Source organism: Dermochelys coriacea, chromosome 8 (genome assembly GCF_009764565.3).
Source record: "Dermochelys coriacea isolate rDerCor1 chromosome 8, rDerCor1.pri.v4, whole genome shotgun sequence".
Classification (NCBI taxonomy): Eukaryota; Metazoa; Chordata; order Testudines; family Dermochelyidae; genus Dermochelys; species Dermochelys coriacea.
The window spans coordinates 108460585-108487134 of NC_050075.1; the positions used below are offsets into that span (position 1 = coordinate 108460585).

General features: G+C 43.0%; 1 protein-coding gene across 20 annotated transcripts in view; it reads right to left on the reverse strand.

Moving 5' to 3' along the window:
- PTPRF (protein tyrosine phosphatase receptor type F) overlaps nucleotides 1-24204 on the reverse strand; it is a 617705-nt gene extending 593501 nt beyond the window's left edge. For 6 of the 20 annotated variants that reach the window (XM_043520368.1, XM_043520361.1, XM_043520356.1 and 3 more), the window contains exon 1: nucleotides 24025-24202. The gene's annotated coding sequence lies outside the window, so the exon portion shown is untranslated. Of the gene's footprint in view, nucleotides 1-24024 lie in introns of all 20 variants that reach the window. The other 14 variants (XM_043520354.1, XM_043520352.1, XM_043520366.1 and 11 more) reach the window with 5 other exon arrangements.
- Between the last annotated feature and the right edge of the window lie 2346 nt (nucleotides 24205-26550).

Sequence of the window (26550 nt, forward strand, 5' to 3'; positions counted from 1 at the left end):
TGTAAGCAAGGACTGGTCTGTCTCCCAAGATCTGAGAGAGCGATGGCTCGTCCTTCAGGATAGGTTGTAGATCCTTGATGATGCGTTGGAGAGGTTTTAGTTGGGGGCTGAAGGTGATGGCTAGTGGCGTTCTGTTGTTTTCTTTGTTGGGCCTGTCCTGTAGTAGGTGACTTCTGGGTACTCTTCTGGCTCTGTCAATCTGTTTCTTCACTTCAGCAGGTGGGTATTGTAGTTGTAAGAATGCATGATAGAGATCTTGTAGGTGTTTGTCTCTGTCTGAGGGCTTGGAGCAAATGCGGTTATATCGTAGAGCTTGGCTGTAGACAATGGATCGTGTGGTATGATCTGGATGAAAGCTAGAGGCATGTAGGTAGGAATAGCGGTCAGTAGGTTTCCGATATAGGGTGGTGTTTATGTGACCATCGCGTATTAGCACCGTAGTGTCCAGGAAGTGGATCTCTTGTGTGGACTGGTCCAGGCTGAGGTTGATGGTGGGATGGAAATTGTTGAAATCCTGGTGGAAATCCTCAAGGGCTTCTTTTCCATGGGTCCGGATGATGAAGTTGTCATCAATGTAGCGCAAGTAGAGTAGGGGCATTAGGGGACGAGAGCTGAGGAAACGTTGTTCTAAGTCAGCAATAAAAATGTTGGCATACTGTGGGGCCATGCGGGTACCCATGGCAGTGCCGCTGATTTGAAGGTATACATTGTCCCCAAATGTGAAATAGTTATGGGTGAGGACAAAGTCACAAAGTTCAGCCACCAGGTTAGCCGTGACATTATCGGGGATACTGTTCCAGACGGCTTGTAGTCCATCTTTGTGTGGAATATTGGTGTAGAGGCTTCTACATCCATAGTGGCTAGGATGGTGTTTTCAGGAAGATCACCAATGGACTGTAGTTTTCTCAGGAAGTCAGTGGTGTCTCGAAGATAGCTGGGAGTGCTGGTAACGTAGGGCCTGAGGAGGGAGTCTACATAGCCAGACAATCCTGCTGTCAGGGTGCCAATGCCTGAGATGATGGGGCGTCCAGGATTTCCAGGTTTATGGATCTTGGGTAGCAGATAGAATACCCCAGGTCGGGATTCTAGGGGTGTGTCTGTGCGGATTTGTTCTTGTGCTTTTTCAGGGAGTTTCTTGAGCAAATGCTGTAGTTTCTTTTGGTAGCCCTCAGTGGGATCAGAGGGTAATGGCTTGTAGAAAGTGGTGTTGGAGAGCTGCCTAGTAGCCTCTTGTTCATATTCCGACCTATTCATGACGACGACAGCACCTCCTTTGTCAGCCTTTTTGATTATGAGGTCAGAGTTGTTTCTGAGGCTGTGGATGGCATTGTGTTCTGCACGGCTGAGGTTATGGGGCAAGTGATGCTGCTTTTCCACAATTTCAGCTTGTGCACGTCGGCGGAAGCACTCTATGCAGAAGTCCAGTCTGTTATTTCGACCTTCAGGAGGAGTCCACCCAGAATCCTTCTTTTTGTAGTCTTGGTAGGAAGGTCTCTGTGGGTTAATATGTTGGTCAGAGGTGTGTTGGAAATATTCCTTGAGTTGGAGATGTCGAAAACAGGATTCTAGGTCACCACAGAACTGTATCATGTTCGTGGGAGTGGAGGGGCAAAAGGAGAGGCCCCGAGATAGGACAGATTCTTCTGCTGGGTTAAGAGTATAGTTGGATAGATTAACAATATTGCTGGGTGGGTTACGGGAACCACTGTTGTGGTCCCTTGTGGCATGCAGTAGTTTAGATAGCTTAGTTTCCTTTTTCTTTTGTAGAGAAGCAAAGTGTGTGTTGTAAATGGCAAGCAATCCAGATCGCTCTGCATCAGCGACATGTCCTATTCATTATATACCACTGCCCAAATTTGTGTATCATCTGCAAACTATCTGATGATTTTATGTTCTCCTCCAGGTTGTTAATAAAAAATGTTAAATCCCTGTGGGATCCCACTAGAAATGCACCCACAGAATAATGTTTCCCTGTATACCGTTACATTTTGAGACCTAGCAGTTAGCCAACTTCTAATTCATTTTATGTGTGCCAATCAATGTGTTAAGCAGGGCTTGGGTCAACTAAAATCAGGAAATTCAGAGTAGAACCCTGTCTATGCCACACAAAATCCACACAACCAAACCATATTATAAACATGCTTTTTTTCCTTGCCGGCATAGACAAAAATGTTACCACCATATTACAGAAGCATATTATAACCTCAATTGTCCTTTTCTACATCCTTTCCTCCCCTAAAATTTACCAGTAATACTACCAGCATTGCAACTCCATAGGTAATAGCAACGATGCGAGTCCCAGTGTAGACAAGGGGCCTTGACCATCAACTTTTTAACCACCTTGACCTCTAAGTTAGATAATATAGGAGTCATAACACCAGCAGCTCGTCTACATTAGCATTTTCACTAGTAATCGCAATGGCATGAAATTTTAGGGGGGGAAAAGCCTAGCAGACAGTTTTAAACAAACATAAGCTAAAATGTGGTTCTGTAATATGGTTATAAAAGGACTACTTTCTGTCCACAAAGTTAAGCAAAAATGTTATAGAAGGGTTTAGCGATAATATTTCACAGCTATGCTTAAACATGGTTAGATTTGCAGCATAAACAGCATGCAGTATCTTTACCTAGGCACAATACAGCGAGTTACTGAAGTAGTTCAGAGTAGAGGATAAGATAGTACAGTATATCCTGCAAACATACTGTGTCGTGTCTAGGGTTTAAGTAGCTAATATCTCTGATATTTATCACTATTTGACAAATAATGGATACAAAGAGAGACTTTGAGACAAAAAGGTTTGGCAGGTGGTTAGTACAGTGCTTCCAAAGATTTCCAAAGGGTTTCAAAGACACAAGAGTTCTATGTTGTGATCTTAGAAGATTAGGGTTGGAAGAGACCTCAAGCGGTGATCTAGTCCAACCCCCTGCTCAAAGCAGGACTGATCCCCAACTAAATCATCCCAGCCAGGGCTTTGTCAAGCCGGGCCTTAAAAACCTCTAAGGATGGAGGTTCTACCACCTCCCGAGGTAACCCATTTCAGTGCTTCACCATCCTCCTAGTGAAATAGTGTTTCCTAATATCCAACCTAAACCTCCCCCACTGCAACCTGAGACCATTGCTCTTGTTCTGTCATCTGCCACCACTGAGAACAGCCGAGCTCCATCCTCTTTGGAACCCCCCTTCAGGTAGTGGAAGGTTGTTATCAAATCCACCCCCCACTCTTCTCTTCTGCAGACTAAATAATCCCAGTTCCCTCAGCCTCTCCTCATCAGTCATGTGCCCCAGCTGCCTAATCATTTTTGTTGCCCTCCGCTGGACTCTTCAATTTGTCTACATTCTCTCTCTAGTGGGCGGCCCAAAACTGGACACAATACTCCAGATGTGGCCTCACCAGTGCCGAATAAAGGGGAATAATCACTTCCCTCGATCTGCTAGCAATGCTCCTACTAATACAGTCCAATATGCTGTTGGCCTTCTTGGCAATGAGGGCACACTGCTGACTCATATCCAGCTTCTCACCCACTGTAATCCCCAGGTCGTTTTCTGCAGAACTGCTGCTTAGCCAGTCGGCTCCCAGCCTGTAGAGGTGCATGGGATTCTTCTGTCCTAAGTGCAGGACTCTGCACTTGTCCTTGTTGAACCTCAGATTTCTTTTGGCCCAGTCCTCCAATTTGTCTCCATCACTCTGGTCCCTATCCTTACCCTCCAGCGTACCTGCCTCTGCCCCCAGTTTAGTGTCATCTGTGAACTTGCTGAGGGTGCAATCCATCCCATCATCCAGATTAATAAAGATGGTGAACAAAACCAGCCCTAGGACCGACCTCTGGGGCACTCCGCTTGATACTGGCTGCCAACTAGTAGCCAACTGATGCTGATAAATCAGTAACAAAGATTATTGTATTGTTTTCCCACCAACAATAGACTTGAAATATGAATTCTCAATGGAAGGTTCGGAAACATTTCGATTTACTATCACATATATGGCCATGATTTACTCAGTAATTCTGTCAATGTTTAGATAGGTTTCTTTGGCACCATAACAGGTGGTATCAAACTAAAATGAGGTCATGTGAAACATGGATCTTATACGGATTTCTATCTTCTTGAAGCTGCTATTGCAATTGAGCTGCAAACTGAGTACTAAAAATGGCCAACTTTCTAGCTGACTGCAATGACTGCTACAAAACACTGGGTTAGCAGAATATAACAGCAACTTTTCTATTGAAATATTGGTCAAACCAATGGTAAGTAGACTAAAGAGATGTAAAACAAATACTTGCTGGCAATAAAAATGGCGGTTCAGCAGGAAATTTTGGCAACAGAATTATGTATTTTCACAGCAGTTGTTCAGTTTGTTGGACACATTTCTTTCTGAGAAGTTATTTAAATTAGAACATTTTGGCATGCTATAATTTCATTTAGTTCATCACTCTGGTTGTTGTGTAGCCTACAGCTGTATTACCCCAAGAGATTAGGTAATAAGATTACCTATGGCTTTTTCTACATATTTCAGGGCAGCCCTGCAAAAATTTTCATATCAAATTTACCAGACTAAATAAAGTCTATTTGCCCAGACTTGATCGTGGTGAAAATTACAACTAAAAGTAATAATTTATTGGTCTGCAACCACCAAAAATTTACTTATCCTGGCAAGTAGGTGAATAAAGTTGTACAAGGCTGTTTTAGAAAATGAGGATGTTGTTTAATATTCCCACGGTCTTCTTCCATTGATATCTGTGACATGGAATCAGTTTTTGCATAAGTAGTCAGTGCAAAACATGCATTGTGAAGTTCCAGTATTCACAACATGAGACTTCACAATAAAAGCAAATTTTGATAAAAAAACAACCTAAAACTTGGCCTCCTAGCAAATGAAGCATGACCAGCTGTACTGGAATGCTGACTGTCCACACATTGCATTGACACACCTGCAAAAAACAAATCACCAAGAACTGTTCATTATTTCTGCTTTTTCCTTGGATCACTATTCACTAAATTAAAATACCGGGAAATGACAACTCTTCATATATAAAGCAAACAGGAATGGAGTATTTGTCACGTTCCTACTTTTCCCAATAGTATTAGGGGAAAAAAAAAAACTGTTTCACACCAATATGAATGAACCATTCTTCAACATGTAATAAAATACTGAACACTGAGATATTAAGTATTGACAATCAGACTCCCACTGATGTCAATGGGATTTTTGATAGAACCCTTGATATGGAATGTAAATATGTACTGTAAGAGAAACATAAATGGACAATGACAATTCTCATGGGTGACTTTAATTTTCCTGATATCTGCTGGGAGAGCAATACAGCGGTGCATAGACAATCCAGGAAGTTTTTGGAAAGCGTAGGGGACAATTTCCTGGTGCAAGTGCTAGGGGAGCCAACTAGGGGGAGCGCTTTTCTTGACCTGCTGCTCACAAACCGGGTAGAATTAGTGGGGGAAGCAAAAGTGGATGGGAATCTGGGAGGCAGTGACCATGAGTTGGTTGAGTTCAGGATCCTGACGCAGGGAAGAAAGGTAAGCAGCAGGATACGGACCCTGGACTTCAGGAAAGCAGACTTTGACTCCCTCAGGGAACAGATGGCCAGGATCCCCTGGGGGACTAACATGAAAGGGAAGGGAGTCCAGGAGAGCTGGCTGTATTTCAAGGAATCCCTGTTGAGGTTACAGGGACAAACCATCCCGATGAGTCGAAAGAATAGTAAATATGGCAGGCGACCAGCTTGGCTTAATGGTGAAATCCTAGCGGATCTTAAACATAAAAAGAAGCTTACAAGAAGTGGAAGCTTGGACATATGACCAGGGAAGAGTATAAAAATATTGCTCGGGCATGTAGGAAAGATATCAGGAGGGCCAAATCGCACCTGGAGCTGCAGCTAGCAAGAGATGTCAAGAGTAACAAGAAGGGTTTCTTCAGGTATGTTGGCAACAAGAAGAAAGCCAAGGAAAGTGTGGGCCCCTTACTGAATGAGGGAGGCAAGCTAGTGACAGAGGATGTGGAAAAAGCTAATGTACTCAATGCTTTTTTTGCCTCTGTTTTCACTAACAAGGTCAGCTCCCAGACTGCTGTGCTGGGCAACACAAAATGGGGAAGAGATGGCCAGCCCTCTGTAGAGATAGAGGTGGTTAGGGACTATTTAGAAAAGCTGGACGTGCACAAGTCCATGGGGCCGGACGAATTGCATCCGAGAGTGCTGAAGGAATTGGCGGCTGTGATTGCAGAGCCCTTGGCCATTATCTTTGAAAACTCGTGGCGAACGGGGGAAGTCCCGGATGACTGGAAAAAGGCTAATGTAGTGCCCATCTTTAAAAAAGGGAAGAAGGAGGATCCTGGGAACTACAGGCCGGTCAGCCTAACCTCAGTCCCTGGAAAAATCATGGAGCAGGTCCTCAAAGAATCAATCCTGAAGCACTTAGAGGAGAGGAAAGTGATCAGGAACAGTCAGCATGGATTCACCAAGGGAAGGTCATGCCTGACTAATCTAATCGCCTTTTATGATGAGATTACTGGTTCTGTGGATGAAGGGAAAGCAGTGGATGTATTGTTTCTTGACTTTAGCAAAGCTTTTGACACGGTCTCCCACAGCATTCTTGTCAGCAAGTTAAGGAAGTATGGGCTGGATGAATGCACTATAAGGTGGGTAGAAAGCTGGCTAGATTGTCGGGCTCAACGGGTAGTGATCAATGGCTCCATGTCTAGTTGGCAGCCGGTGTCAAGTGGAGTGCCCCAGGGGTCGGTCCTGGGGCCCGTTTTGTTCAATATCTTCATAAATGATCTGGAGGATGGTGTGGATTGCACTCTCAGCAAATTTGCGGATGATACTAAACTGGGAGGAGTGGTAGATACGCTGGAGGGGAGGGATAGGATACAGAAGGACCTAGACAAATTGGAGGATTGGGCCAAAAGAAATCTAATGAGGTTCAATAAGGATAAATGCAGGGTCCTGCACTTAGGATGGAAGAATCCAATGCACCGCTACAGACTAGGGACCGAATGGCTCGGCAGCAGTTCTGCGGAAAAGGACCTAGGGGTGACAGTGGACGAGAAGCTGGATATGAGTCAGCAGTGTGCCCTTGTTGCCAAGAAGGCCAATGGCATTTTGGGATGTATAAGTAGGGGCATAGCGAGCAGATCGAGGGACGTGATCGTTCCCCTCTATTCGACACTGGTGAGGCCTCATCTGGAGTACTGTGTCCAGTTTTGGGCCCCACACTACAGGAAGGATGTGGATAAATTGGAAAGAGTACAACGAAGGGCAACGAAAATGATTAGGGGTCTAGAGCACATGACTTATGAGGAGAGGCTGAGGGAGCTGGGATTGTTTAGTCTGCAGAAGAGAAGAATGAGGGGGGATTTGATAGCTGCTTTCAACTACCTGAAAGGGGGTTTCAAAGAGGATGGCTCTAGACTGTTCTCAATGGTAGCAGATGACAGAACGAGGAGTAATGGTCTCAAGTTGCAATGGGGGAGGTTTAGATTGGATATTAGGAAAAACTTTTTCACTAAGAGGGTGGTGAAACACTGGAATGCGTTACCTAGGGAGGTGGTAGAATCTCCTTCCTTAGAGGTTTTTAAGGTCAGGCTTGACAAAGCCCTGGCTGGGATGATTTAACTGGGACTTGGTCCTGCTTTGAGCAGGGGGTTGGACTAGATGACCTTCTGGGGTCCCTTCCAACCCTGATATTCTATGATTCTATGATTCTATGATTCAATAGCTGCTGTTCACAGTTAAACCCAAGCATTTAAAATGTCTTAAACAAAAATATACCAGTCTACCCTAGGACTGAGTGCAAAAATTGGTTAAGAAGTATATCTGAAAATGGAAATAAATCTATCATTAACATACAGCTTAATTTAACCCATTTCTACCAGTGTTTGCCTCTATTCCCCAAGAATTTATGTGCTGTTTTTCAGCTTGATAAGCACTTAAGTCAGGTAATAAAGCCTTCAAAAATTAATTTTTAAAAATAATAAAATGCCCCCATTACTCCCTCACCTCTGCAACAACAGATCTTAACTGAGGAAGTATGCAGAGGCACAACTATAAAAGCAGAACTAGCAAGCGACCCTTAGATATAGTGGTGGTAGCAAGCTGCTACAATAAATCAATATTAATTCTACACAATTTCATTATAAAAATAAAACTATGAAATTCCCTAATGCCCACCTGCCCAGTCAAATCTCAGACCAAAATTGCTGATGGAGTTTTTTTTAAAACATCTTTCTAAAGGTATGTCATGGATTTCAAGACATGTTGAATGTTCACTGAATCAGATAAAATCTCCTTTCAGGAATCTATTAAAAATTATGTTTTTATATCATTTAGAGATCTTGGAATAACAATCCGATTCAACAGAAAAAGTTTTTCTGTTTTGAGCCAAGTTTTTCTGTTTTAAGAAAAGCAGTTATGCCCACAAGATCTTTTTTCTGATATATTTTACCTGACTCTTTAATTATCTCTATAAAATCCAAGAATTATCTTAATTTCTTCAAGGGTGTTTTTTTTATATACATACCAAGCAAATCTGAAAGCTTCTTGCCATATAAACATCTTAGAAGTAGAGAGAACTTTAACTTAGGCCACGTCTATACCTACAGCACTGTGGAACATTCACACCCCTGAGCAACATACGTTTTGCCAATGTAGGCGGTAGTATAGACATAGCCCTAGTGTAAGAAAGAGGAGGGAAAAATCACCTTAATTAACATCAAGACTAAACAGCCCCATCATTATGGTGATCTACGGCAATTCTGGCCTAGATGATGCAGTGCAGTGGCTCTCAACTTTTCCAGACGACAGAACCCCTTTCAGGAGTCTGATTTGTCTTGTATATCCCAAGTTTTACCTCATTTAAAACCTACTTGTTTACAAAATGAGACCTAAAAATACAAAAATGTCACATTTCAGTGTATAGTATATAGAGCAGTATAAACAAGTCATTGACATTTTAGTTTGTACTGACTTTGCTAGTGCTTTTAATGTAGCCTGTTGTAAAACTAGGCAAATATCTAGATGAGCTGACCCCCTGGAACACCTCTGTGTACCCAGGGCTACACATACCCTGTTTGAGAACGACTGATGCAGTGGATTAACAAACTATAGCTCTCCATATGCAGATTCAAAACTCAATTGTGTCATAAATTAGACTAGTATTGAGATTTCTAATCCTAATCAGTTTGTCATGTTACAATAACTGCCGTATAATTCACTAAAATACAGTCTAAAGCAGAGGTGGGCAAACTACGGCCCGTGGGCCACATCTGGCCCGCGGGACCCTCCTGCCTGGCCCTTGAGCTCCCGGCCCCTCCCCTGCTGTCCCTCCTCCCCTGCAGCCTGAGCTCATCATGCCACCAGCATTCTGGGTGGTGGGGCTGCAAGCTCCTGCCGGGCAGCGCGGCTCCCAGTCCTGCTTCTCTGAGCAGCATGGTAAGGGGGCAGGAAGCGGGGCATTGGATAAGGGGCAGGAGGTTCCGGGGGGCAGTCAGGGGGCGGAGGTTCTTGGGGGGGGCTGTCAGGGGACAGGGAGCGAGGGGGTAGGTGGTTGGATGGGGATGGGGTCCCGGAAGGGGGCAGTCAGGGGACAGGGAGTGGGGGGGGTGGTTGGATGGGGGTGGGGTCCCGGGAGGGGGCAGTCAGGGGACAGGGAGTGGGGGGGTTGGATGGGTCGGGGGTTCTGAGGGAGGCAGGAAGTGGGAGGGGGCCAGGCTGTTTGGGGAGGCACAGCCTTCCCTACCTGGCCCTCCATACAGTTTCAAAACCCCAATGTGGTCCTCAGGTCAAAAAGTTTGCCCACCCTTGGTCTAAACCACGCTGTCCAAAAGCATACTAGCAACAACTGTGTGACCTCGTTGTTTCCCTGGAAAAGGAACTTTCTCTCAACTGTGTTATTAAAATATTCCTGCCTATATCTTTCCGGAAAATTGTACTATGACCCTTAAACACTGTTGTTACTTCCATAGTAGGCAGGGTCTTTTTCAGGACAAGGCTAGGACAGCAGAACCTGTACAGGACAGGACAGGACTTGAGCAGAACTTTAGCAGCACTAGCTAATCATTCACTTGCATAAATTCCCAACTACACATCACTATCAATCAATATCTTATGAAAAACAGCATACCTATTTAAATTACATAGACTAAAAAGATCATTTAACAGAGGCTCTCAGACTCTGAGCCATGAACCATCTATATCCCATAGATCCCTTACCAGTTACCCACAGAACGAAGCACTTTTAGAAGCAACAGGAGATTGGAAGGGGAGTTAGTCCATTGAACTCTCTCATGAAGTGGTCTGCTGAACGGAACAGTTAGAGAAGTGCTGCACTAACAAGCAAGAGAAACTACAAAGACAGGAGCCGAACTCCGTTCAAACCCTCCTCTATACAAAAGAGACCTTGAACTGCAGTCGTTAGGAAAAACATCTGGTATGTTGCTTTGATTTTCAACACTAGTCATTGGACAAACAAAATATCATTATTTTCCCCTCAAAGAAGTAAATAATTGCAAATTTATATCTATATATAACCTGTCATTTATTCATTTCATCAGTGACTGCTTGAGACTAATGGAATTAAACGCTCAAGTGTGGCAGTTTTTCTTAAAAGCAGTAATAACTTTATTTCTAGAATATACTGTTAGGTAATAAAAACAAAAATGAGTCTGTCTAGCAATATTTTATCCACTCACAGAAATACTGCTGGACTGGAAACAGGCAGCCTAATAAATAAATAAATTAAAATAATATTAAAACTACTTTCACCAAAAGTATAGCAGTTTCTAATGTAAAACTTCAGCCAAAGGCAAAAATATATAAACGATTAGCATTATGGTGTTTATTTTAATTACACTGTGCAATTACAGATTTCAGAGTAGCAGCTGTGTTAGTCTGTATTCGCAAAAAGAAAAGGAGTACTTGTGGCACCTTGTCTCTAAGGTGCCACAAGTACTCCTTTTCTTACTGTGCAATTAGAATCTAGTGGGCTGTCAACTCACTTAAGATGCACAGAAAACCAACAATTTCACAACAGGCTCTAGTCAGAACACTTGCCCCTCAGTTGCTACATTACTTACTTATTTGGCCAGTTCCAGCACCAAGATGTCACGACAATATACCAAACCCAAACTGAAATGTTAATGCTTCTGATCACATCTAAAACAGCACACATATCTTTAGTGATAAAGAGGAAAAAGAAAAAGAAAAAAAGAAAAACGGGGAAAGGCAGTACAGCCCTGACCTACTTGCTAAAGGAGACATATTTTAATGACAAGAAGCCATTAATCTCCAAAATACAACTAAAGTTTAATAAATTAAGAATAATCCACCTCTAACTCAGATTTATATTTACAATGTATTTTTCACTACTAGAACAAATTCATATTAAATATTTTACAGCACTCTAACATGTTCAGCACCACACAGTACAGATAAAGTGCACATGGTCCCATCCCCTGCACAGCTTGCAAACTAACAGAGCAAAACATATCAGTTATTGTGTATTTAAAAGCCCTTGTTCTTATTGTCACTGTGGGTAGACTGTTGATTCTTGTGATTTTGGGCAGGTTATTTTTCAAGAAGTAGACAGTGGTCTGTTCTGTATCTAGCTACTTTCATGGCCCTAATCACCATCGTATCTAAGCTCCTGTAGAAACCTTATTCGCTTTTTTAGAAAAATTCTACAGCTTTAAAAAGTACCAAACATTATAATGTCTGGAAATCAATAGAAAGCCATGCAGCCTGTAGCTCACTAACATACAATGCCACAGCATTTACTCTTACTCCAGTTAGTTTATACCACCCAACCTCCTTTTGCTCCCTAAAATTAGCAAAGATATATGCAGAGATTATACAAGTGTATGAGTTAATGTAATAATACAATTTTGTCACTGAGGTCCATAAGAGCTTTATAAATATAGTAAGAGTTAAGCATAATTATTAATACTTTGCACATATAAAACTCTTACAATTTTGTCACAAGGCATGTGTCATGCTCTTATATAGCACTGTACACAGGTGAAAACAGCTCTGTATGAGCGTGACCCAGGCTGTAGTAGCCCAAGGTAACAAAGAAGAGTGCAGGAAACAAGGAAAAATAGAAACAAAACACTACTTTAAACTGATTAGAGGTATTTTACTTTGTGCAGACCATTTCTCCAGCTTATTACAGGCAAAAAGATGCTTTCACCAAGCTATACAGGCAAAAGCACTTTTATGCTGATGTAATTGTAATATTTCCATACCAGCAAAGACCCTAGCACAGATGCGATAGCAGAAAAAAAAAAAAACCCCTCTGTTTTTGCCAGTATATTTTATTTTACTCAGGAAATTGGTGTAAGCCAGCATTTCTCAAAGTCGGGCCCACGGAGCCCTGAGGGGTCTGCGAGGGTACTCCAGGGGGTCTGCTAATCCTGATGAACTACTCCCCCTCCCTCCAGCGCCTCCTGCATGCCAGGGAACAGCTGTTCAGCGGTGTACAGGAGGCGCTGGGAGGGAGGAGGAGCAGCAGGAACAGGGTACACTCAGGGGAGGGGACGGAATCATGTCTGGGGCTTCCAGCCCCACTGATCAACTCATCCCCCTCCCTCCCAGTGCCTCCTGCACGCCGCAAAAAGAAGCGGGGAAGAGGAGGGGCAGGGGTGGAATGGGAGTGAAAATATTTAAATCAAAATGGGGATCCTCGGGTTGCTAAAGTTCGAGAACTGATGGTGTAAGCTATAACAGATAAAGCACTTTTTTGCCAGTATAAATTGCATCTACACCAGGACGGTTTGCCTGTGTAGTTATACCACTAAATTTTTTCTAGTGCAAACCTGGCCTTAGTAAGAGATATCACAAGCTGGTTTTTATTATACACCTTGTAATGCTGAAAAACACCCTCCACCCCAAATTATTAAAAGGCCAATTTCATCATGGCCCAAAAAAAATATTTGGAACCCTTCTGGAGGCATTAAGAACCCCAAAAAAGTTTTTAAATAAGTTTAAAAGTGAAATTTATGGAAGTGTTCAAAATTCCCAGAAAAAACTTACAACAAGGTGTGGAATGCAAAATTTCAGGAAAATAAATTTTATTTTATTCTAAGCAGTATTACTTATGTTACGATCCTTACAAAAAGCCCCAATCAGGATTGCAGTGCTATTAACACTTTCTCAGGGTGTTCCGGATTGAGTATCACTATGTTACCCTTCTGCCTCCAGCAAGGAGTATTACTTGTGATAGCTGGATGTCATTCACCTCCCTCACACTCTTAAGCCCTTCACAGGTTTCAGAGTAGCAGCCGTGTTAGTCTGTATTCGCAAAAAGAAAAGGAGTACTTGTGGCACCTTAGAGACTAACAAATTTAAGCCCTTCAGCCACTCAAGCACTCCCCTCAGGGCTCTGCTAGTCCCTACTTTGCCTTGCAGGTTAACAGTTGATGTATTCCAGCATTCGTGGAGTATCCAGTGAATCACTTGACACTCACCGTAAGTATCGTAAGCTCTCCCCAAAGAGACAGCATATACACAGCCTGACTGGCACAATTCAGAATCAGCTCCCTACATAACACAGCACTGGAATCTACTAATAGTGAAAACAAATATAAATTTATTTACAAAGATTAAGATTTAAGAAACAGTGAGCAAGGATAATAAGAACAGATCACATGTAAAACGAAAAGGATGCTTCCTAAACTTAAAGTTAACCGTCTAAAATCCTTGCCTAAAACATTTTCTCACCTAAAGCAACCTCCCAGCATCACTAGCGCTCATAATCATGATCCAACTTTCATGAATACAAAAAACACTGTCCTTTTTGCTTCCCAATGTCTTTTTGCTTCTCCTTGTATTTCCGAAACACGTTGTTTTCTCCGCCAAAGATGGGATGACCTCTGTGATTCTCTTCTTGGGGTGCCGGCTCCAATTTGTCTTCCCAGACTCCTGTTTGTTTCACATTCCCCAGTTGACCAGTTTTTCCTGTTGACTTTCACATGTAAATGGATCTTCCATTGTGTTGGCTTTACAATGCTTAATCTACACATCTGAAAATACCTCCCTTTGTCTGGCAAACCAGTTTTTCACCTCTACTGGGGAGTAAAACCTTAATACGAACTAGAAGGATATATTTTCCAGTATACAGGCATTGCTTTTTAAATATAATCTGTACATACATTTCATAATATTAATGACCAGCATAATCCTAGCTTTCATTTAAGATCTCACATTACATTCTTTATAGATAACTACTATGACAGCAAAGTGTTAGGTGTAGTGAGTTTGTCAGGCATGGTAAGAGTTACTGTTACAGAACAGTGAACTCTGCCGATTAGCATCAAGGCGGTCTTAGGATCACAGTCCTATTGTGCTAGGTGCTACACAAACACAAAAAAAGAGAGAATCCCAAACCTGAAGGGCTTACAGTCTAAAGAACTGGACAGATGAAGAGCAGTGGATGAGGATACAGCATACAATCAAGTAAAATTGTGAAGACCTTTCACAGCTTCATAAATGACATGGATTCTAAAATGTGGTGGGGAAGGAAGTTAAACTTAGGGCAAAAAGAAAAGGAGTACTTGTGGCACCTTAGAGACTAACAAATTTATTAGAGCATAAGCTTTCGTGAGCTACAGCTCACTTCATCGGATGCATTTGGTGGAAAAAACAGAGGAGAGATTTATATACACACACACACACACAGAGAACATGAACCCATTGTTTCATGTTCTCTGTGTGTGTGTGTGTGTGTGTATATAAATCTCTCCTCTGTTTTTTCCACCAAATGCATCCGATGAAGTGAGCTGTAGCTCACGAAAGCTTATGCTCTAATAAATTTGTTAGTCTCTAAGGTGCCACAAGTACTCCTTTTCTTTTTGCGAATACAGACTAACACGGCTGCTACTCTGAAACTTAGGGCAGGGGGATTTTTAAAATTCATTTTACAATGGGATAGGAAGCAACTACAACCACTCTGTAATATCCTATTTTAAATCCGTCTGATTGTAATTAGAATTTGCTTTCAAGCACCAAAATAAATAAATAAATAAATAGTAAGAACCACGCAGTGAGAAAATCAGTGAGAAAAGTAAAAATTTTAGAAAGAGAAACTTCAATCTCTCAGGTCCACAGGAAACAATCAGGTTTTTGCAAAAAGAAAAGGAGTACTTGACTAACAAGTTAGTCTCTAAGGTGCCACAAGTACTCCTTTTCTTTTGCGAATACAGACTAGTTAGTCTCCAAGGTGCCACAAGTACTCCTTTTCTTTTTGCGAATACAGACTAACACGGCTGCTACTCTGAAACCTGTTTTTGCAAAAGTTTACCATTTTTATCTTAATAGCAAGAGATGTCAGAAAACTAAATCCATAACCTTACGATCTGCTGAAATACTTGTTTCCATGCATTTATTCTTTTTCATATCTAACACCGCAGTAATTGAAAGTTACCCAGGAACAAGATTAGCACAAGGAAACAGAACCTCAGCAATCAAATTCTCCACAGAGGGAAAAAAATTAACATACCTTAAAGAGAAAAATGTCTCAACTCAACCACCAACATTTGGCCAAGTCACCTTTAGAACAGATAGCTAAAATGTGGTCAAAAATGCACACTTCAAACAGACAAGTTAATTTTTTTTTTAAATGGGTTCGCTTACCTTATATTAATACAAAAGTTTTATTAAAAATATAATTAAGACCCTAATCATGTAAGCAGTCCCAATCTCAACAGAACTATATACATGCATGAAATTATTTCCTGCTTACAGGTTGATAGCTTTAGTATCCTAATTTTTACTATTTATGCTATTTAGTTTTTGCATTTCTTTCTGCTTGGACAATGAAAAGTGATTACTGAATTTCTTACGTTTATTTACCGTCAGCTTCTAATCATTTTCACTTTCAAGTTCTATGCATGATACAAGTTACAGATTTTCCATTGCAATCTGTTTTTTTTTTAAATTGAAACATTTCTATCATTTTTATATTTTGCAAAACCTAAACGTTTGCCCTGATGATAGTCCTTTAAGAAAATATAAGCAAACATAACTATTTCACATTTGAAGTAATACGCACCTTACTAAAAAGTTCTCTCAGAGAGCATATTATCAGGTTTTCCTCCTTAGAGATGTCATATCTTGATAAATATTAGACAAAATATACATACAGTTTCTTTGCAACACATTTAATCTGACAACCAGCACCATTCCCACAGGGCATGTCTTCACTGGCAATGTTAAAGCGCTGCCGTGTCAGCACTTTAACGTGGCTTGTGTAGTCACGGCATAGAACTCTCTCCCAGCGCTCTAAAAATCCACCCCCACGAGGGGAATAGCTCCCAGAGGTGGCAGTGTGGCTACCAGCCCTGGTGCACTGTCTACACTAGCACTTTACAGTGCTGAAACTTGCAGGGCTCACGGGGGTGTATTTTCACACCCGAGTGAGAAAGTTGTAGTGCTGTAAAGTGCCAGTGTAGACAAGCCCATAGTGTTTTTTCAACTCAAAGGATCCCAAAGCTCTTTACAAACTACATATTTAAACACACATCATAAAATATATACACATAACAGCATCAAAGATAAGGACAACATTATCCCTTCACTTTACACCTCCTCTCAGACTCGTTTACTCTCTAGTTTATATAGTGAACCTATCAAAACATCTCTAGGCACATGCAGAATTTTAAAAAATATGTATATTTTACAAACTGACATACCAACAGTTCCATAAACTACCTCACACAAATGAGAAATATAAACTTTCTCAGACAACCACCCCCTTTCCCACCCTCATCCCAAGAACGTGGGCAGAGTGGTCTTCCAGGCACACCACAAGGTCTAACTTAGATTTCCTCATGTTTGGCTTGAGAGAACCAAACTCAAGAATCAAGTGTCCTATGTCAATAACTTCCTGTTGCACACAGGTACAAAGCTCAAGGATCCCAGCTGATTTCATCTGTTAAAATGAAACACAAAAAAGCCAAACACTGGGGGGGAAAAAAACAAACAAAAAAAAACCTCCAAGCAGCTGCCCTATATGGGTCTTATAGAGACAAACCTGAATGTTATCCCTAGAACATACATATAAGGAAACTCATGAAGTTCAATGCGGAACACTACATGGAATTTTAGAAGTTATAAATGGTAGCGGCCTATTACCCAGTACAGGATTCTTCTCCATAGTAAATATAACAGTGTTTTGCTTAAATAAGTGATAGTGTTCTACCACTGCCCTTGAGACATGAAGCCACATATTCGACCTTACATTTTTCCTCTGCTCAATTTCATCCCGCAACTCCCAATTATAGCCCCCTTGTGCCAATCTAAATAATTCCTCTCCTCACAGGTAAGGCCTGAAGAAAGTACTTACCTACATGTCAGCTGCAACTGAGTTTAGTGCTGAAAAATAAATAGCTTTCTGAAAGGCTGTACCCTAGAAGTTGATACGTTTACTGAAGGACAAGGATCAGAAGACTATTCTGCATGCATTCTGACCCTTTGCTGAGAATACTCCTTCCAGGCTTTTGCCATACAGAGGATTGCACTGGGTGACAGAATTAGAGGAGAGATGTTCTTGCTAGTGGCCTGACCTGGTCCTCTGGGGTGCTTCTCCAGTTCCGCTGCCAACCAGGATTTGCTATGTATATTACTCCCATTCTCCTCTCCAAAGCAATGGAGAACCTCACAGCCCAGCACCCAAAATCCCAACAATACCCTAAGATCAGGAAAAGAGAAGGTTCCCAAACTGTAAACCCCTTGAATGAGCTGGAAGTGTCTTTCTGTAAAGCACAATGTGCATCCATACACTGTATACAAATATTAAACAACAGCAAATGTTCAGGCTCCCCTCCCTGGGCCTCTAATAAGAAGTCACAGAAGATCTCAGACCTTCCACAGACTGCAGAAGAACTTTCTGGCACTTGCCAATCAAATCTCCCAGAAGATACCAGTGAATTATACATTCCCCATAATGGAAAAAGGAGGAAAATAGAGAGAGTGACAGAGGAGTGGGGTGAGTAATGAGGATGGTTCAGGGATATTTTAGAAAAGAATGGAAAGAAGTGATGGGGGGGTGCCTCAAAATTTGCCACCTGTTAGATACGGTGGTTAAACAGGGGGTACTCCTTCCAGCATGATGCACTAGTACACACCACTCTCCAAGAAGCCATGTATTAGCTTCTCACACAGGCATTACCCATGGACACTGTTGGCCTCCACTCTACCAATCTTTCCTATTAGCCTCCAAATCAGTAGGATTTGCTTTCCGACTAGAAAAATTTACCATAGTTTAGACGTTCTGCACATTTAGACGTAATCTCAGCAGAGCCATAGAGAGGAGGACTATCATCTTATTGGTACAAGACTTTCTTCCTCTCTCTCCACAGCCCAAAGTCAGTCATGTCAGCATCCATACTCCAACTGCAAAGTGATATGTAATTGGCTGTCCACTAATGACCACTTTTTCTAAAACTTTTTTCATGTGTGTCCTAGACTAACCACAAAACTTGGAGGATAGCAGTCAATTTCACTAGAGTTCTGTGGAATTTCCAGCAATATATCATGAGCACAATACGTGAAAAATACGTAAATATGAAAGATCTACAATTAAAACTCACACAACTCCAATGGGAGAGTAGTTCCCTCTCCTTTAATCTGCAATTACTGCACCTTTACCCTGTTGAATAGTGTTAAATATTCACTTTGATAACATTGCTTGAAATGTATTCACAAAGAGTTTGGCAAGATTCTAGGCTCGATTTCTTGGTTAATATTCCAAACAATGAAAGACGTTTATGTAGATGATAGAAAGAAAATGAAGCACTTATACAAGATGGTAATAGGAAAGAGAAAGTATTATTGATATACTGAAGTCATCATTTTATATAATAAACTAAATGAATGAACCAAGACATCCACAACACTGTGGACCAAGTTCCAAATGCAAAGAGAAGGTACCACTTCATCACCACCACAAATTGCAGAACCAAGTAGCACTTACTTCCTGTTCTCATTAAGGTTCTTCCAGTGATGCCTCACGTATGTTCACATGTATCATTTCATTAAGTTCACGACATCAGATGAGAAAAGAAAACAAGGGAATTTCATATTATTTGCCTGAAGTACACATGCCATTTAAAGTGTATGTATAGATAAGATAAAAATTAATGAGCAGCAGGTTTAAAACAAATAAAAGGAAGTGCTTCTTCACTCAGCGCACAGTCAACTCCTCAAGGAGGTTGTGAAGGCTAGGGCTATAACAGGGTTTAAAAGAGAACTGGATAAATTCATGGAAGTTAAGTCCATTAATGGCTATTAGCCAGGATGGATAAAGAATGGTGTCCCTAGCCTCTGTTTGTCAGAGTATGGAGATGGATGGCAGGAGAGAGATCACTTGATCACTGCCTGTTAGGTTCACTCCCTCTGGGGCACCTGGCATTGGCCATTGTCAGTAGACAGGATACTGGGCTAGATGGACCTTTGGTCTGACCCAGTATGGCCATTCTTATGTTCTTAAAGCACTGATGTCGTAGTTCATTCTTAAATTTTAGGATTTGTAGTTTCCATGCTCTTGACAGTTTTCGTACATAAATTATGTAATACTTTCCAAGACAAGAAATTTCAGTTAGCAACCTCTCCAAAAAATTACAAGTTTCTACTGGAGAAGAAATGTATATTTCGCATTTGAACACTGTACAAAAGTTTGTAGACACGAAACTTGCTTTTGCAAACAAAGTGTGCTAATATGTCCAAAATGAAAAGTATTTTAGATGTCCCCACAGATCACCTCTATGTATATCAGAAAGACTGGTGTGCATAACAAGTAAGTTCTTATTAAGAACTGCATCCAAATCATCAAAATTAATGATAACTATAAGAAATCTTCTTAACATATAGTTATAAGCTGTGCATGAATGCAATTTTAACTTACAAACTACTACACAAATTACCTAATACACAGTAATGTGTTGATAGTGTCTTATATAAAGTGGATAGTTTATTTTTACAGTCTTCTGTATTGTCTTAGCATAACATCAGCATTTTCCCTGCCATCTTGGGGGGGGGGGGGGGGCGTAGTGTGTGTGTGTGTGTGTGTGTGTGTCTGAGAGAGAGAGAGAGAGAGAGAGAGAGAGAGAGCGCTGCAAAATGGAATTAAGTAGTTTAACTCTTAAGCCTAGATTCTAAAAGGCACTTTAAAACACACTGTAAAATTGAAATGCAAAGGTTTGCCCTTTATAATGTACTAACAAGACCAGATAAAACTGCTGCCTAGTGGCATTTAGCTGATCCAACGAATGCTTGATGGGTTTGTTACTGTACAATCCTATTGTGAAATACATGTCTGAATTTTTCATTCATAATCATGGAAATCACATTACAAAAACTGTAGCTGCATATTATGTCATATGAACAAACGTACGAATCATGTTTTTGTTTAAACTGGCTACTAAACTCTCTCCTACTGGCTACTAGTAGTCTCTGAACATCAAATAAAATTCATGCTGAACTGCAGATCTTCTGAATCTGTAAAATCTCTACAATCTGAATCTGTTCTACAGTCTCCCTGAGACAGAGCGGAGAGAACGAAAAACCTGTTTTTAATTAGAAAGTTCGTGAAGATTCAAGAAAGTAAGGCTGAAACAGGCAGCAACGAATGTTTTTTTAAACTACATATACAGCAACTGCTATAAGAAACATTTGCTGGTAAAAGGAATACTTAAATTGAGATCTATGGCTGAATGTTCTCACAAGGATTGCACTTACTTGACAGTCTGCTATTAGCCGGCTCCATGATTGCTATTTGCAGTGTTTAAATGTACAGATTCAGAAGTAACTGTACAAAGCCTCCATTACAAGTGGATTTATAGAAAGCCACAGACATAGCAATAATCATCCTCATTAAGCATCTCTTCCCACAGCCCTGCATTATGTGGACACAAAGAGGAAAACATTTCTTCTCTGTTACCCACAAGCTTAGATCTTTCTGCTTATAATCACAAGCTCAGGCAACTGTCACGGACCGAAGCACAAAACCTAGTCCAAACATACCCAAAAACAGTCCCATAAGCAAAAAATAAGTTAAAAATACCTGAACACCTCTCAATCCACAACCACTTTGATTTCCCAACTTACATTTTCAGTAGCAGAATGCATCAGAATAAAACCTTAACTAAGGCTTTATTATTTTGCTAAGAACCACAACAGTACATCTATCCAAGATACATTTATGTTCATGCACATAGAAAGAAAATGGCAGATGGCAATATCTGTAACTAAGCTGAATTATAAAAATCTTTTGAGCTGAAGTGATGCATTAACTCTTCAGCCATAAGCTGTTTTAACTCCTTAGTATGAATGTTCATGGTGCATCCTATTCCAGCAATAAGATGGATACATGTCAAGAAAACCACACTTCAAGTCAATGGGTTAAAAGCACATTAGAAACTCAGATAACTTGAGACTACTCTCTACCACACATTCAGGTCGGAGATTGGCTGTTGTGATATGCAGCTTTTATTTCTTGATTACAAAGTTCAGTTTGCTGATTGTACCCTTTAACATAGGGATATATCACAAACAAGTTCTCAGACCCATAAAGGGCCACCATGGAAGAAGTAATAAAAATTAGGATTAAAGTACACTGACACCCGTCATAAAACTGTTCTTGTGAGCCAAGCCTTTCCCACATTTTCATAAGGAGCTGTTTTTAAAACCAGTCGGCAGATTTGGAACAATCACCCCAGTGACCAGTCACAAAGCAAAGTAATTTTCAGTGTGGGACTTTGGTAATCCGAAATTACATTTGTCATATCTCTGACGTTTACTTTGAAAAATTAAGGAAGGTGGTTATATAAGCAATATAAAGAGTATGTATTTGCTCACCTTCCCTGCTCAAGTTAACTGTCTTTGGAGAGTTCCAAACCAGCAAGTATTCAACAAAATGCACATCTCCAGAATAAATCATTCTTTATAACTCAATTCTATATGTGACAAAAGAGCATTTTATTTGATATGGACAGTACAGCTTAATTTAGTTACATCTGTGATAGTTGAAATAAATATGGATCTTCAAAATGCTTTAAAACAGTTGGCACAATCAGTGTCCTGGAAATAGAATCCATCTTCTTCTACGTGACTGTATCTTGGCTTAATAGTGTGGAAATACTTTTTATAAATTTAAATTTATGCTAAGCATTTAAGCTACAACTGAAATGCCGAGTTAGAATTTAAAAACAGTTTCAAGATACTGGAAATTTCAGAAAGTTAAATGCATTAATTTGCAGCATAAGTTTTTCCTCTTCCACATTAATAATTCCTCGAGCTACATTTTTTATGTCTAAATTGAACTCTCATTCAATACTGTGACTTCATGGTTTGCACTTCCATATAGCCCACCACGAGAAGATTAAAAACTACAAGAAGCTAAACACCAAAAATGCTACTTTAAATCCTGATAATTCAAAGGTTTGGGGATTTCATACACTCTGCTATTCTCTGCTCTGTTAACAAAACAAATCAACAGGTTGAGTGGGAGACTGCTCACAAAGTATCTACACCATTTGCATTTTAAAAAGGGGCCTTTTTCTTCTGATCTAGAGCTCACTTCACCAGTCCAATAGGGGGCAAAAGTTGGAATCTTCGGCATTTTACTTTAGAGCCCCTTTGAGAATAAATTGTGAAAAAAAGGAGGGGATGTAGTTGGGAGTTTAAAGAGATTTTTTTCCAGTTTCAAATCATCATCTAGAGAACTATGGTTTAATATCTCATCTCCAACTCTGAGGGGAATTTTTTCAGTATTTTTCCACTCCTTGTTAAAGGCCTTTGAGAATTACTATCAAAACTATTTTGTTCTTAGCACCCATAAGAACCTACTGAATATTTAAGAATCACCATCACCACTATTCGTAACATTAAGAGAGAGTTCATACCATTTTTCTCTTTATCATCCATTAATATTATTCTAGGAGCAGAAAGTGATCACCACTGACCCTCATCACAGAAAAAAATATGCAAATAGCATGAGTATGAGGCTCAACTCATTTTAATGCACACTTCTTTCTTTGAAGGAAAAATGATAAATGCTAATAAACCAACTGTCACTGCAAAAATGTGTTTTAGGTAGTTTTCTAATTACCCCATATGTAGCTTAAGTCGCTAATCGTATACATTGGAACAAGAAGGCACTTCTCTAAAGCTATCTGAAAGCATAAAACCACAAACCAGTATAACCAAAGTCAGGAAACCCACTGTACATCTAGCTTTTCTCTCAATCCATCTGCAGTTGAAAGAACAAAGCTTTGACAAAGATAAGAAGCCCAACACTTTTCCTTGCCATTTGAAAGGGTGAAGAAGCCATTCTGAAAGTATCTGGTTTTTGAGGGTTACAACTAGAGTGGTGTCGGTCTTTTCCAGACTGCTTGGTAGTAAACCAAGCTGAAATTCAAAATTTTGTTTCTGAGCATTTGTCTCCAAGTGGAGGAAAAGGAAAGGCAACATTTCTATGAAATTTCCTATCACAGGCACCCCAGGTAAAGTCAGACGGTCTGGATCATGTGTTCTCCTTACCTATTAAAAGTGTCAATGGAAGAAAATTGTATATGAAACCGGAAATGATGAACTTTTCAAAACCATGACGACTTAGGTACATTCTTCCACAGAGAAAGGTCACTCGGCCATTTTCATTAATAACTGAAGATTCATTACACCAATACACCTTCCTCTCCTGTAAGGTAATTTGTACCTGGAATGTTTCATTTCTTGTCTTCCAAGTAAATTAGTTTTCAAAAGCGTTAAAAATACAAAGACTAAAACTGGAGAAGATTTTTTACAACCATCGACCTGTGTGCCTGTGAAAGTGCCTGCTCCTTCTGCCGCAAGTCAGCCAACGCCACCCTTTGATAAAGAAGAGTTGTGTACTGGCCCAAAGAAACCAACACTATTGAAAATACACAGCTGAAAAAAGTATACAAGAGTTACCATCAGGTACAACTAAGCCCACAAGAGCCACCGAAACTATAAATAACCAGCGAAAGCAAAGAGAATGACCTTAGGAAGGGGGCTGATTTGCTGGATGCTCTCCGCGTCCACACACAGTGCATGGATTTTTTCAACAATGAAATACAAAAACGTGTACGAGAAGGCGGCGGGGAGCCAACCCGAGGCACACAACTGACAAAGCGAAACTCCGCTCCTAGATCCCGGCTTCACATTTATCCTCGCCCCACAGAGCCGAGCCGAGCCGAGCCCGGAGCTTCCAGTCGCACGAAAGAGCCTTTTCTATGGTCTTTCCTCGGCTTAACAAACACTTTCGCCTTCCAGTAAAAGGCAAACGGGGTTCGGAGGCAGCCCCGCGGCTGAAGGCGGGCGGGAGCCGACACGATCCGCTCCCGCGCTCCGGGAACGCCGCGGCCCAGCTCCGCGGCCCGGCCACGGGGCGGCTGCCGCGCGGGAGCCCCGCTCGCCTCCGCGGGCCCGAGAGCCGCTGCGAGCCCGGCCCCAACGGGACTGCAGCTCGCGCGGAGCCCGCAGCGAGCCCCGGGGGGGGCCGCGCACAGGTCCCCCCCCCCGCGGGGCTCCAGGCGCCCGGGGCGGGGCGGGGCGGGGCGGGGCCGGGGTCGCTCCCCGCGAAGGGGCCCCGGAGCCGGCTCAACAGCGGCGGCTCGCGGAGCGGGAGCGGGGCCGGGGCCGGGGCCGGGCGCGCACGAGCGACTCTCACTCACCGCGGGGCGGCTGCTGCTGCTGCTGCTGCTGCTGCTCCTGGGGTCGGCGCCCGCCCGCCCGCGCGCCGCCTCCCGCCTCCCGCCCCGCGCGCCCCCGCCCGCAGCCCGCCCTCCCGCGCGTGCCCGAGCCCGAGCCCGAGCCCAACCTCCGCTCCACCCGCGCGCCGCGCGAGCCCGCCCCCCCCACCTACCCCCCCGTCCCTCCCCCTCACTCCCCCCACCGCCAACCCCCCCCACTCCCCCCGCCTGCCCCCCGTCCCTCCCCCTCCCCCCACCGCCAACCCCCCTCACTCCCCCCACTTGCACCCCCCTCCCCATCCCTCCCTCTGCCCCTCCCCCCCACCGCCAACCCTCCTCACTCCCCCCTCCCCATCCCTCCCCCTCCCCCCCAGCACCAACCCCCCTCACTCCCCCTCCTGCACCCCCCTACCGCCATCCCCCCTCACTCCCCCCACCTGCACCCCCCTCCCCGTCCCTCCCCCCGCGCCAACCCCCCTCACTCCCCCCTCCCTCTCCCCTCCCCCCACCGCCATCCCCCCCTCACTCCCCCCACCTGGTCCCCCTCACCCCGCCCCCTCGCTTCCCCCTCCCTCACCCTGTCCCCCTCAGCCCCTGGCCCCCTCTCTTCCTCCTCTCTCACCCCCGCCCCCCCTCATCCCCTAACCCTCTCGCTTCTCCCTCCCTCACCCCGCCCCCCTCAGCCCCCTCGTTTCCCCCGCCCTCACCCCTGCCCCCCTCAGCACCTCAGCTCAGCCTCGTGCTACCGCTCTCTTGCCTCGGCCCCCCTCAGCGCCCAGACCCCTGTTCCGTCCTCCCCTCAACACCTGGCCCCCACTCGTCCTGCTCCCCACTCAGTGTCCAGCCCCCCACAGCATCCTTACCCCGCCACTCTTGGGCTGGGCCCTCCCTGGGCTCAGCCTCTCCCTGTCCTCCTGCTGTTTCCCCTCAGGTGTCCCCAGCCAAGCTTTTCACCCCAAGGCTCCCCCAGCCTGCTGTGTCCCCTTCACCCTGCGCTGCCTCTTGGAGCCTGCCCTCCTCACACTCTCTGCCCTGGGGCAGGTCTGGCCTGGGCACCCCGCGGGTAGCAGCGATCTCACCGGCAGGGAAGAGTCAAACTGCTGCTTGCTCTGGTGCTTTGGGTTCACAGGGATGCGGGAGCAGTCCCCACACTCCTCTCAGTACAGACTGCCTGCGCTCCCCCCCGTGCTCCACAGTTGTTCCAGGGGGCCCTCAGAGCCTGCCGGACACCCCCACCCCACAGTGCAGACAGACGACTTCTGACAGGATGCCAACAAACCTGCCATCCCTCCTCTGTGAGGGGCCTGTGGGAGAGGGGTGCTCCTCCTAACATGTGTGCACCACGTTACATCAACCTGGCACCCAGTGCACCTCCCATATTCCTGGGGCTTTATTAATAATTATAAAAATCATTAATAAGTATCGCAACGTTGTGCATTTTCAACCACGATTTGAATCCAGTTACCTCTTAATGGCGTTATATGAGTTTATGCTTGTTGGGGCGGGCTTGGCCTTAGGGCCATGATTTGCCAGGCGTACACTAAAGATCTATATCTGAGCCACCTTTGGAGAGAAAGAGATGGAGACAAAAAGAAGAAACAAGAGACAGATGGAGACAGGTCGAAGCAGCAAAAAGGAGGAGCTGCTGGAGACAGAAAAAAGTAGCAATAATCCTGATTGTCCAAACCATTGCCCCTGCCATTTGTAAAAAATAAAAATCCAATAAAATAAATAATATTCACTTTCCCTTTCTCATCTTTTTTCTCCTGTACATTTTTAAATCCCTTATAGATTTGTTTTCATAGTTTCCGTCTCTCTCTTTCTTTTTTTCCTC